The 14,199-nt window shown below is 40.3% G+C and overlaps 1 pseudogene; it reads left to right on the forward strand.

Annotated features, from left to right (window-relative positions):
• The first annotated feature begins 1,835 nt into the window (after positions 1 to 1,835).
• Positions 1,836 to 2,098, forward strand: LOC108291167 (annotated as a pseudogene).
• The last annotated feature ends 12,101 nt before the right edge of the window (positions 2,099 to 14,199 follow it).

The raw sequence follows: 14,199 nt of genomic DNA on the forward strand, positions 1-14,199 counted from the left end.
TTTACCTATAAAGTAACTATGATTATGTGGTTTTGTCTCTAGCATTTTACTTCTGGGGCATAGTTTCTCTATCTGATGTATAGTTTGTCATCTCATTATGCCTGGTCAGAAATCTATAGTCAGCTTCTTTTGTGTAACAAAAGGGGACAAAGACCCCCTCCACCCCCCAGTTTCTCCTTCAGTGATGCAAAGCCAATACATACTTGACTTGCCTAAAGGAAGCAAAGCAATGTGGAATCAGAATGGAATTTTTTTTAAATCCTGTCACAGCAAATATTATGTAATTCAGTTTTCTCAGTTTCATGGTACATCAGAAATCACAGCCAAAGATAACCACAAACTGAAAGGTGTATCTACAAGGTCCTTCTGGGTCACTGACAACAGGGTATATGATCACAAACGAGGGTGGACTCAGGTAGTGTGTGGCCAGAAGGTTTCACAATTTGAAGATTCCCTTGAGAAAAAGAAATGCAAACTTGTGAATCCAAACTGACTACAAAAGTACCAGGGATAAGAAAAAAAAAATCACAGAAAATAAATTAAAAACTGACAAACACTACAATCATCCAAAAGGCCAGAAAAATAATATAATTTTATTAATTAACTTCCTGATACACTTCTACTAGTCTCTTTGTCCTATGTTTTGGACTTCGTACTCTTTGAACACCTTTACGTATGATAATTGTTTCACAATATCTATTACAGAATAGGACTTCAGTGCCTCTGAGCAGGGTTGGTTAAAATTTATTTTATCAATAATTTAGAATAAAGGATGCTTTGGTTTCACAACAAATTATTGGTAACTTCACATAAAGGTTTAGGGTTGTGGTCAATATTAGAAAGACTCTATCCAAGTTTCTTTTACACAGGAGCTCTAAAGTTCAGAAGAATTTTCTACTAGGTGCATCTAAGGAGCATATCAACGCATTTCCTCCCCTACCACCCACATTCTTCTGAAGCTGGATACTGTGCACACAGCTGACCACTTGACCACACCTCTGGCCCTTGCATCTGCACATAGCACAGTGGGCAGTCAGAGGTTTTCTAGAAGCCATTCCAACACCAAGACAGCTAGAAGTAACCCAACTGTATGTAGAAATGTGAGTCAAATGTATCTCATAAGCCTAAACTAAATGTATTCCCGACTCAACTTTCCCACAACTGAAAGTCAAGAATGCCTGCAGTCCTCCTATATCAGTTGAAACAAAGGCAAATGTGATGGAGACAAAGTCAAAATGAGAAGAGTTATCCTAGCCAATTGTACTTAAAATATCTCATTTTGAGTATACTTACTTGCAAGGGGCCCTTAAACTTCATTAAAATTTAAACTGCATTTGTTTCACTGTAAGTCTACCTCTGAGAGAAAGTGATTCTTTTCTTGTTTTCTCATGCCTGACAACTTTAACATAACTACCTTCAGTTTGATTGCTTCACGTGAAGGATTGTGCTACGTGTTTTTTAAACGTTAGCTAATCCGTCCTTAAACAAACGCTATCAGGTAGTTGTTATTGCACAGCTGGGGAAGCTGGAGCTCTGAAAGGTTAAGCCACTTGTTCAGATCAGTACGCTGGTACAGTAGTTCCAATGCTGGCACATGCAAGTGTGCCCTCTGCTTCCTTGAGAAAATTGGGGTGGGGACAGAGCATGAGAAGGACTGTGCAAGCTTTTTTAGGAACAGAAAGAACATGACTAGATACAAAGTCTCATTAAGAATATAAAATGTGTTATATGTACCACTGGTCCAGTCGTGTCCATAGCTCACATAGGGCCTGAGCCATGTCAGCACCTCTCTCAGGAGACTATTCCAGTTGGCCAGCCTCTGCTCCACAGCAACCATGTGAAATTGAAAGGCTGTGATCAAAAATTCAGTCATGCTGGAAGAGATGCCACAGGGCTTAGTGGTGTGAGCTACACAGGCACTGGAGAACATAAAAAACAATGTTGTGGCCCATATCAAGAAGCAGTTTGACAAGAAGTACAATCCCACCTGATATTGCATCATGGGGGGACCTTTGGTAGTTGCCTGACACATGAAACCAAATACTTCATCTATTTCTACCTGGGCCAAATGGCCATTCTTCTGTTCAACTCTGATTAAAGGGTTAAAGACACAGACTGTGTCACATACCCATCAAGTGATTCATCCAGAAATCAGGACTGCTGCTTAAATGACAAATACCGGAGACCAAAATTTTCAGCCTTTCTAAGTAAATACCTCAATCTCTGAAACTTTATTGTGTTTTGTACAGGGCATTCTCTGCACTAGTTTATTGTGGTTGGAAGATAATTAGCAACACACTTACATTTGTATCCCATGCTCCATGTTTCTTTCTCTCAAAATCCATTGCTTTAAAAAACAAATCTGTTACAGATATGAAAGAAAAAAATGTAAAACATTGCATCAGTACTTTCTTATAGTAAGTTTGGGCCCTGGGCTAATAATCCAAAAAGTTAATTCAGGTAATATGCTGTCATTGGTAAGTTGTGCAAGCCATTCACCAACAGTTTGACTTTGTTTTATCAAATGCCAAGTAACAACTTCTAGTAACAATAAAAATATTATGATATTTGAATGACAATTCAAATGGATTTTAACAATAACATATATGTGGCCCAATTTAATATTGCTTACTAGGGCAAGGTTGTATAGACTGTAGCCTAGAAGATTCTTTGTAATAAAGTATAATTATAAGAAAATTAGCGTATTTAAATTCAAAGAACTACGAGTTCCTGGCTAAGTTTATGTCTCTTATACAAGAAAATCACAGGGTGACAACCTATAACTAAAACCCTAGCTCTGTTCAGATCATTAAAATTCATTTATTTACAATTTAGGTTTGCACATGGGTCTATCTCCAGTTCCTGAGAATGTGGCTACACCAGAAAATTTACCTCCAAGAAATCAGACAGCCTCCTTTTAGGGGTTGCTTTTTGTTTGTTTGTTTGTTTGTTTGAGACAGAGTCTTGCTCTGTCGCACAGGCTGGAGTGTAGTGGCACAATCTTAGCTCAGTGCAACCTCCACTCCCTGGGTTCAGGCAATTCTCCTGCCTCAGCCTCCCGAGTAGCTGGGATTACAGGCGCCTGCCACCACGCCTGGCTAATTTTTGTATATTTAGTAGAGATGGGGTTTCACCATCTTGGCCAGGCTGGTCTTGAACTCCTGAATTCATGATCCACCCGCCTTAGCCTCCCAAAGTGCTGGGATTACAGGCATGAGCCACCATGTCTAGCCCTTTTAGGGGTCTTAAGTGCAGTACATGCTGCACCGTGTATCCAACTCCCTTTCTCAAATACCTCCAAACAGATGTGCTTTCCATTATTACTTGCCAGAGAAATCCAAATTAAGACTGTGATAAGATACCACTCTACACTGACAAGAATAGCTTAAATTTAAAGACTGACAAAACCAAGTGTTGGCAAGAACATGGAGCACCTGGAACTCTCATAAATTGATGGTGGGAGTGTAAAATGACACAAGCAGTTTGGAAAAATGTTTGGCAGACATAACCAAAGGTAAACATATGAATACCCTATAATCCAGCCTTTCCGTTCCTGGGTATATATTCAAAAGATATGAATATCTATATCCGTCAAAATACATGAACAAGAATGTTCATAGGCACTTTTATTTCTTAATAGCCAGAAACTAGAAGTAATGTAAATGCCCAGCAAAAGTAGAAAGATAAATTGTGGTGTAATCAGACAACAGAATGCTATACAGAAATGAGAATAAACTCATTCCAGCAGCAGGCAACGACAGGGATAAATCTCACAAATGACCATGAGTGAAAGAATTGAATACAGAGGAATGTACAGTATAATATTTACAACCAAATTTACAAATAAATATGATAGTTTTCTAATCTGTAGGAATACATATTAGGATAGTAGCTACCTGGGGGTGTTGACTTGGAAGGAAGGTTTTAAATCTGAACATTCATCTGAGTAGCAGTTACATGGGTAATATATAGTAAAATTCATTTAGTTGTAGATTTAAGATTTGTGTACTGTAAATGTATATCATATTTAATGTAAAATATTTTTATATTAACATCAATGCAGACCTTGAGAAAAAGGATCAAGACATCAGAACATCTAAATAGAAAACCTGGGGCATCTAGAAGAGCACAGAGGATCTCAACGTCTGTGACCCGGAAGGAACACAAAGGAAGGAAGAAGGAAGGCAGAACCTGGGGTGTCTGAACCACCAATCACAAGCAAATCCATCCTCATTCTCTCATGCTGTCACTCTCTTTATGATCCAATTTCTTTCTTATGTTTTGCTTTTCCCCTGCATTTTTTGCCCAGCTACAGCAAAGGAAGTAGAAGCAGAACTTTGGATTCAGGGGAATCTTCATCCATCACATTCTCTGGTTTTGCATAAAGTGTTCTGCTTGAACCCTAATGGACTCGTATGTTATTTCTGATCTTACACCCAAGTATTACCAAAGTTAAAAGTGAAGGCATTTTATATGTGAGGCTTTACATAGTCTTTCCAATTGTTATGCTTTTTCAACTACTTTTATTACTTTATTTCAACAATAGAGAACTGTTAGAAGACATTAGTACCCTAAAACAACTTAAATCAATGTTAGATGGAGATGTTTATAGAAGACCCACAAAGGAATTTTTTAAAATAAAAAAGCTAACGCTATTTAGTGATTGTATTCCTATAGTATATTTTCATGCTTATAAGTTTGGGTTGTCGCTGTAAACAAGCATTTGAATTGCAAGACAGTAAAGTGGATATTACTGTGAAGGTTAAAAAATGCACAGTACAACAGGGATTGAAACTATTGTCTTAGTATTATGTAAGTGTTCGTGGCACAGAATAAAATTTCCAGAGTTGTATCTTGAACAACATAATGAAGACTGAGTTCTCTGGGAAAAATGTAAGAAAAGTGAAGTGTCTTTAGAGAAGACAAAAATACTATTGTGAAAGGTTCAAGTGAAGAAATTAAGAATTTCGGATTTTCTACATTGAAGAATTTAAAATTGCATGTGACATTTCATTTACAGTATTTGGTTGTAAATATTATACTGTACATTCCTCTGTATTCAATTCATTTACATCCTTAAAAGTTTATGTGTTCGTGTTGGACAAAGAGAAGATTGCTGAAGGTGCCAGTCATCTTCCATCTGTATACAGTGTAAACAAGGCACTCAAAGGGGAAACGAATATTTTAAACACAGCTTAATCATTCCAAGCGGAGAATGTATATTCCAAGGAGAGAACTGTGGTATAATCTAAATGTAATAAATACAGCTAATTATATGTAAGGCAACAAATACCACTTTTGAAGAATAGGACTATGTGGTTTGTCCTTACAAAAATCATAGTCAGAAAACGAGGCTGAGTTATTGGCTAAGGTAAGTGCTCACCATATGTAGTAAAAACTCAGTTATCTGTTCTTAGAACATCTTTGTTGTTAGGAAAGAGATGTTAATGACTTGGGAGAGTAATGTTGGTAGAACTGGTTGAGAATCTCAACTTTAGAATCAGAGCCAGCTCTAAAAACCCCACTCTATGACTCACTCTGTGACTTTGCACATATCACTTAACGTCTCTACACATGTTTTCACTCCGTAAAATGGGAGTTATGATAAGATCCACCTCATAAGATTTTATAACTAGTAAATGTTAAAACAGTTGTTAAACAGGCTGGGTGTGGTGGCTTATACCTGTAATCCCAGCACTTTGGGAGGCGGGGGTAGGTGGATCACCTGAGGTCAGGAGTTCGAGACCAGCCTGACCAACATGGTGAAACCCCGTCTCTACTAAAAATGCAAAAATTAGCCGGGCATGGTGGTGCATGCCTGTAATCTCAGCTACTTGGGAGGCTGAGGTAGGAGAATATCCTGAATCTAGGAGGTAGAGGTTGCAGTGAGCCAAGATCACGCCATTGTACTCCAGCCTGGGCAACAAAAGCAAAACTTGGCCTTGAAAAAAAAAAAAAAATATATATATATATATATATATATATATATATATTTGTTAAACAGTTAGGAAAATACCTTGCATGTTTGCATGTGGCAGATGGTCAATAAATGTTAAGTCTTGGTCTTGAACTCCTGACCTCAGGTGATCCACCCACCTCGGCCTCCCAAAGCGTTAGGATTACATTTGCACGCCCGGCAAATGTTAAGTCTTATACTTTAACCATTTCCCTTTCATTGACTACAATAACAGCCTTTTTTATCCCCATAAAGGACATTTTGTAATACAAAAAGTGAATATAATAAAACACCATAGAAACCTAATAGAGCAGAAAATTGAAATGGAGAGAAATGAAAACAGGATTATTTTAAGCAGAACATCACTTGTCATAGATTAGGCTAATGATGAGTTTAGCTCTTTCAGTGGATCTGTGAGTGCCAACTAACATATCCAAGAAGCCAGTCTCTGGTGTGACAGGTTTCTGTATTATTTTCCATTTACCACTTTATAGAATGCTCACTGGCTCAAATGAAACTATCTTAAGTGAGCAGTAAGGAAACACAAATAAAATACTCCTCTATCCAGAAGAGGTCAAACTTAGATCCGAGGAAAACATACTGTATAAGCAATACATTGTTTAAAGGATTTTAACTAGCAAATTAATGCTGCAGCAGCATATGAGACTATAACTAAAAGCAGCTTCCATTGAAAGTGCCACAAAGCATTGCAAGGCCACAGTGGACAAGTGAGAGCGAAACATCCCATGTTCCGGCAAGAGCATGCAGGACCCAGATTATGGTTTATAAAATCTCCCAGTTCTTTCAGTTGGCAAGAGCTTGCTTTTAGTCCAAATAACATTAACCAGAAGTTCTTGGGGTTCTTGGATCCCCCATTTTGCAGCAACATTAAAACATTTCTAAATGCCTAGAAGAAAGTTATTTAGTAGTGCTAAGAAAGAGTAAGCCAAAAACACCTGCACATTAAGAGTTTGAGCTAAGGACAAGAGCAACACCTGTTTAAACTCATTGTAAGGTAATGAGGGAAACACACGCCATTTCACCTGGGTTTCATCATGAGTACCCATATAGTTTGGCTGTGTCCACACCAAAATCTCATCTTGAATTGTAGTTCCCATAATCCCCATGTGTCATGGGAGGGACCCAGTGGGAGGCATTTGAATCATGGGGGCAATTTGCCCTATGCTATTCTCATGATGCTAAGTTCTCATGAGATCTGATAGTTTTATAAAGGGCTTCTACCTTTGCTCAGCTTTCATTCTTCTCTCTCTCGCTGCCTTGTGAAGAATGTGTTTGCTTCCACTTTTACCATGATTGTAAGTTTCCTGTAGCCTTTCCAGCCATGCGTAACTATGAGTTGATTAAACCTCTTTCCTTTATAAATTACCCTGTGTCAAGTATTTCTTCAGAGCAGCATATTAACAGACGAATACAGTAAATTGGTAGCAGGAGTGGGTCAGTCCTGTAAAGATATCTGAAAATGTGGAAGCAACTTTGGGATTAGGTGACAGGCAGAGGCTAAAATAGTTTGAAGGGCTCAGAAGAAGACAGGAAAATGCAGGAAAGTTTGAAACTTCCTAGAGATTTGTTGAAAGGCTTTGACCACAGTGCTAGTACTGATATGGACAATGAATTCTAGGCTGAGGCAGTCTCAGATGGAGATGAGAAACTTCTTGGGAATTGGAATAAAGGTCACTTTTGCCATGCAAAGAGACTGGAGGCATTCTGCTCCTGAGCTAGAGATCTGTGGAACTTTGAACTTGAGAGAGATGATTTAGGGTATCTAGTGGAAGACATTTCTAAGTGGCAAAATGTTCAAGAGGAAACGGTGCATAAAAGTGGAAAATTTGCAGCCAGACAATGTGATAGAAAAGAAAAACTCATTTTCTGGGAAGAAATTCAAGCCCACTGCAGAAATTTGTATAAGTAACAAGGAGCTCAATGTTAATCACCAAGACAATGGGGAAACTGTATCCAGGGCATGTCAGAGACCTTCGCGAAAGCCCCTCCCATCACAAGCCCAGAGGCCTAGGATTAAAAAGTGGTTTCCTGGGCTGGGTCCAGGTACCCCCCTACTCTGTGGATCCTAGGGACTTGGTGCCCAGTGTCCCTGCCACTCCAGGTATGGCTAAAAGGGGCCCAGGTACAACTCGGGCCATGGCTTTGGAGGGCGCAAGCCCCAAACCTTGGTAGCTTCCATGTGGTATTGAACTTGTGGGTACACAGAAGTCAAGAACTGAGGAGTTTGGAAACCTCCACCTAGATTTCAGAGGATATATGGAAATGCCTGGTTGCCCAGGCAGAAGTTTGCTACATGGCCAGCGTTCTCATGGAGAACCTCTACTGGGCCGTGCAGAAGGGAAATGTGGGATCAAAGCCACCACAGAGTCCTCACTGGGCACTGCCTAGTGGAGCTGTGAGAAGAGGACCACTATTTTCTAGACCTCAAAATGGTAGATCCACTGGCAGCTTGCACCATGAATCTGAAGAAGCCAGACATTCAATACCAGCCCATAAAAGCAGCTTTGAGGAGTCTGAACCCTACAAAACCACAGGGGCAGAGATGCCCAAGGCTGTGGGAGCCCACCTCTGCCATCAGCATGACCTGGATATGAGGCATGGAGTCAGTGGAGATCATTTTGGAACTTTAAGTTTTAATGAGTGCCTTATCAGATTTTAGACTTGCATGGGGCTGGTAGCCCCTTTGTTTTGGCCAATTTTCCATTTTGTAATGGGTGTATTTTCCCAATGCCTGTACCCCCATTGTTTTAGGAAGTAACTAACTTGCTCTTGATTTTACAGGTAGAAGGGACTTGCCTTATCTCAGGTAAGGCTTTGGACTTGGATTTTTTGAGTTAATGCTGGAATGAGTTAAGACTTTGGAAGACTGTTGGAAGGGCATAATTGTGTTTTGAAATGTGAGGACATGATATTTGGGAGGGGCTGGGGCAGAATGATATGTTTTGGCTACATCTCTACTCAAATCTCATCTTTAATTGTAGTTCCCATAATCCCCATGTGTCATAGGAGAGATCCACTGGGAGGTAATTGAATCATGTGGGTGGTTTCCCCCAGACTATTCTTGTGATAGTAAGTTCTCACAAGAGCTGATGGTTTTATAAGGGGATTCCCCCTTTGCTCAGCTCTCATTCTTTCTCCTACTGCCTTGTAAAGAAGGACGTGTTTGCTTTCCCTTCTGCCATAATTGTAAGCTTCCTGAGGCTTTCCCAGTCATGCAGAACTGTGAGTTGATTAAACCTCTTTCCTTTATAAATTACCCAGTCTCATGTATTTCTTCATACCATCATGAGAAGAGACTAACACAAGTATCTTTATAGTAAAATCAGAGCCACCCAAAGGAATATTCATAAAACATGAGAGCCCAGTTAGATTATTTTGCCCCATTTAGAGAAGTTATTCTAACCAAGAATCTTATGTAATGTCTGAGGCACCCCTCTCTTACAAGCAAATTCTATATTTTGGTTTGGAAGTGCTAACTGGAGAGGGATTCCATACAACCTCCCATCTGGTAACCGTCAGTTGTAAAATAGAACATATTGGCTTCAACATTTTGACTTAGCTGCCTCAAAATGGTCATTTCAAAATTTTATCACCAATTGTGCAGCCAACATCCCTGACTATGATGCAAATTCCCAAGATTCACCCCATCATTAGCCCCTTACTGAGCCTTATTTTCTAAACCTGGTCTACCTCTTAGCCTGAGATAGAAGATTAAATGCTGGAGTTGTGGGAAGTGGTTGTACACATTAATTGAAAATGAAGTAGATGTCAGCTGCATTACTTAAAAAATAAAAAGAAAACAAGCTGAAAGTTTAATGGTTTATTTTTGGGACCCTATCAAAATGTCTCTGACTCAAAATAGCTGCATAAAAATGTCAGACTATGAACTATTTAAAAACATTAAGAAAATCTTCTCCAAAGAAAGTAGTGGTATATATTTTATGATAACTGTGAGTAATCAAGAGGATTAGTCCAATAGACACTAAAGATATTTGTGTCCAAAGAGAGTTCTCTAGCTTATATTCTTATCTGTTCTATTGTTTATTAGATAATGCTGTAAGGCTGTAAAGATGCTACTTAAGGGGGCCATAAGAATTCACGAGAGAGTATAAGGACCATGTAGTAACCCAGTCTTTCATCTCAGGCCCATAGAATGACTGAAGAATTTAGTCGGTGGGATATATGCACATATATGAATATTGTATTCCCTTGCTTTGTGACTTTTATTGTAACTCAGCAATGTAAGAACATAGAAAGGCAAGAGTAGGAAGTGAGCTATATAGAAAATGCTTTTGCCTGTTAATTGCAGGTAGTATTTAAGGGGCATGTTTGGAAAGAATGACATGTCAGCTAGAAGGGAAAAGACAGTAAATTTTATTACCCTGCTTCCATGGAGCCAGTCATGTTTTTCAGTGTTCCTACTGCAAGGTTAAAGGCAGCACCAGGATGGTCCTGCTGGGAGGCTTGTCTGAAGAGGAAAGGGGAAGAAATGGGACTGGTGATGGGGGGAAGCATGCTATAAAAAACAAACAAACAACCTTATAAAAAAAAAAAGCATCCTCTTCCTAAAACCAAGGACAGCACCAATAAAGACTATTACTAGAAATCATTACTTCTATCTTACCATATATCTAGCCAAACAATAATAAGCCTCCTTCATTAAAAATGTTTTTCTTGGCTGGGCATGGTGGCTTATGCCCATAATCCCAGAACTTTAGGAGGTCTAGGTGGATGTACATTGGAGGTCAGGAGTTCAAGACCAGCCTGGCCAACACGGTGAAACCCTGTGTGATAGTTAATATTGAGTGTCAACTTGATTGACAAAGTATTGATCCTGGGTGTGTCTGTGAGGGTGTTGCCAAAGGAGATTAACATTTGAGTCAGTGGGCTGGGAAAGGTAGACCAACTCTTAATCTCGGTGGGCACAATCTAATCAGCTGTCAGTGCAGCTAGGATAAAAGCAGGCAGAAGAACGTGAAAAGGCTACCTCGCTTAGCTTCCCAGCCTACATCTTTTTTCCATGCTGGATGCTTCCTGCCCTCAAACATCGAACTCCAAGTTCTTCAGCTTTGGGACTGAGACTGCTTTCCTTGCTGCTCAGCTTACAAATGGCCCACAATAGTGGGACCTTGTGATCAGGTGAGTTAATATTACTTAATATCATGTTTGATGATGGATCATCAAGTCATCATGTGACCTGAACTGCGTATTATGAACTGAGTGCCCTCTGACCCATTTAGCTATAAAGTAGGTCGTGCACAGCAGCATTCCATTATTAAATGGAAGTGGTGTATATGTGATTGGGCTCCAGCAGGTCCTGAATGCACAATTAAGTTACATGAGGAAGTGGCTCAAATGCTCATGATCTCCACTCCTGCTGGCTTACCTTTTCTCCCACAGCCCGCACTGATGGCCTCATGGGGAGTTCCCTATAATCAGCTGACAGAGGAAGAGAAGACTAGGGCCTGGTTCACAGATTGTTTTGTATGATATGCAAGCAGCACTCAAAAACACAGAGCTGCAGCACTACGGCCCCTTTTCAGAACATCCCTGAAGGACGGCAGAGAAGGGAAATCTTCCCAGTGGGCAGAACTTCCAGCAGTGTAGCTAGTTGTGCACCTTGCATGGAAGGAGAAATGGCCAGATGTGTAATTATATAGTGATTCATGGAGTGTAACCAATGGTTTGGCTAGATGGTCAGGAACTTGGAAAAAACATGGTTGGAAAATTGGTGACAAAGAAATTTGGGGAAGAGGTGTGTGGATAGATCTCTCTAAGTGGTCAAAAACTGTGAAGATATTTGTATTCCATGAGTGCTTACCTATGGGTAACCTCAGCAGAGGAGGAGTTTAATAATGAAGTGGATAAGATGACCCATTCTGCGGACACCACTCAGCCTCTTTCCCCAGCCACTCCAGTCATTGCCCAGTAGGCCCATGAACAAAGTGGCCATGGTGGCAGGGATGGAGGTTAGACACGGGCTCAGCAACACAGACCTTCACTCACTAAGGCTGACCTGGCTACGGCCACTGCTGAGTGCCTAATTTGCCAGCAGCAGAGACTGACACTGAGCCCCCGATATGGCACCATTTCTCGGGATGATCAGTCAGCTACCTGGTAGCAGGTTGATTATATTGGAATCTTCCATTATGGAAAGGACAGAGGTTTGTCCTCACTGGAATAGACACTTACTCCAGACATGGGTTTTCTATCCTGCATGCAATGCTTCTGCCAAGACACCATTCGTGGACTCTCAGAATGCCTTATCCACTGTTATGATATTCCACACAGCATTGCCTCGGATCAAGGCACTCATTTTACGACTGAAGAAGTACAGCAGTGGGCTCATGCTCATAGAATTCACTGGTCTTACCATGTTCCCCATCATCCTGAAGCAACTGGATTGATAGAACGGTGGAATGGCCTTTTGAAGTCACAATTACAATGCCAATTAGGTGACAATACTTTTCAGGGCTGGGGAAAAGTTCTCCAAAAGACCGTGTATGCTCCAAATCAGCGTCCAATATATGGTACTGTTTCTCCCATAGCCAGGATTAATGGGTCTAGGAATTAAGGGGCGGAAGTGGAAGTGGCAGCACTCACCATTACCCCTAGTGATCCACTAGCAAAATTTTTGCTTACTGTTTCCATGACATTATGTTCTGCTGGCCTAGAGGTCTTAATTCCATAAGGAGGAACATTGCCACCAGGAGACACAACAACGATTCCATTAAACTAGAAGTTAAGACTGCCACCTGGACACTTTGGGCTCCTCCTACCTTTAAGTCAACGGGCTAAGAAGGGAGTTTCAGTATTGGCTGGGGTGATTGACCCGGACTATCAAGATGAAATCAGTCTACTACTCCACAACAGAAGTAAGGAAGAGCATGCAAGGAATTCAGGAGATCCCTTAGGGCATCTTTTAGTATTACCATGCCCTGTGATTAAGGTCAATGGGAAACTACAACAGCCCAATCCAGGCAGTTGGCAAAGACCACGCTGAATGAAGGTCTGGGTCACTCCACCAGAAAAAAATCAGAACCTGCCAAGGTGCTTGCTGAAGGCAAAGGGTATACAAAATGTGTGAAAGAAAGTAATCATCAATGCCGGCTGCGACCACGTGACCAGTTGCAGAAATGGTGACTATAATTGTTATGAGTGTTTTCTCCTTCTTTTGTTAAAACCGTGTGTGCATGTATACACTTATACTAAGAAAATAACTTCATTTTATTTCCTTTTTCCTTTATCATGTGACAAAAGATTTATTTACTTCATATCCACATTTAAATATTATTAACTTTATATTGGGGATTGGTGCATTTCCAGTTGTACCAGGGATAGTTACATTATGTTAAGTGTAATTATGACCTTATTATTGCTTTTATTTGAAGATTATATATGATCTCAGGAGATGTATATGGATTCAAGTTGACAATGGGTCAACTTGAGTGTCAAGGGGTCATACTGAGTGTCAGCTTGATTGGATTGAGGGATGCAAAGAATTGATCCCGGGTGTGTCTGTGAGGGTGTTGCCAGAGGAGATTAACATTTGAGTCAGTGGGCTGGGAAAGGGAGAACCACCCTTAATCTGAGTGGGCATGATCTAATCAGCTGCCAGTATAGCCAGGATAAAGCAGACAGAAGAACATGAAAAGGCTAGATTGGCTTGGCCTCCCAGGGTACATCTTTCTCCCAGGCTGGATGCTTCCTGCCCTTGAACATCCGACTCTAAGTTCTTCAGCTTGAGGACTCAGACTGGCTTCCTTGCTTCTCAGTTTCCAGTGGCCTATTGTGGGACCTTGTGATCATTTGAGTTAATACTACTTAATAACTCCTCCCCTTTATATATAAATTTCTATGTTATTAGTTCTGTTCCTCTAGAGAACCTTGAGCAACCGCCCCTCCCTGCCCTCTGCAGCCTCTACTAAAAATACAAAAAACATTAACCCAGCATGGTGCTGCATGTCCCAGCTACTTGGAGGGCTGAGGATCACTTGAACCCAGGAGGAGGAGGTTGTAGTGAGCTGACATCACGCTAGTGCACTCCATCCTGGGTGACAGAGGGAGGCTGTCTTAAAAACAAAAACAAAAAAAAGTTTTTCTTACTTGAAACAAGTACAGTACTTTAAAAAAATTAATTGCATGTTTATTCCAAATCCATTCATCAGCTTTTCTAAATATTGATATAATTATACTCTTTTCTTCAAAATATATGGGCAATC

Source organism: Cebus imitator, unplaced genomic scaffold (genome assembly GCF_001604975.1).
Source record: "Cebus imitator isolate Cc_AM_T3 unplaced genomic scaffold, Cebus_imitator-1.0 Scaffold447, whole genome shotgun sequence".
NCBI classification, from domain to species: Eukaryota; Metazoa; Chordata; class Mammalia; order Primates; family Cebidae; genus Cebus; species Cebus imitator.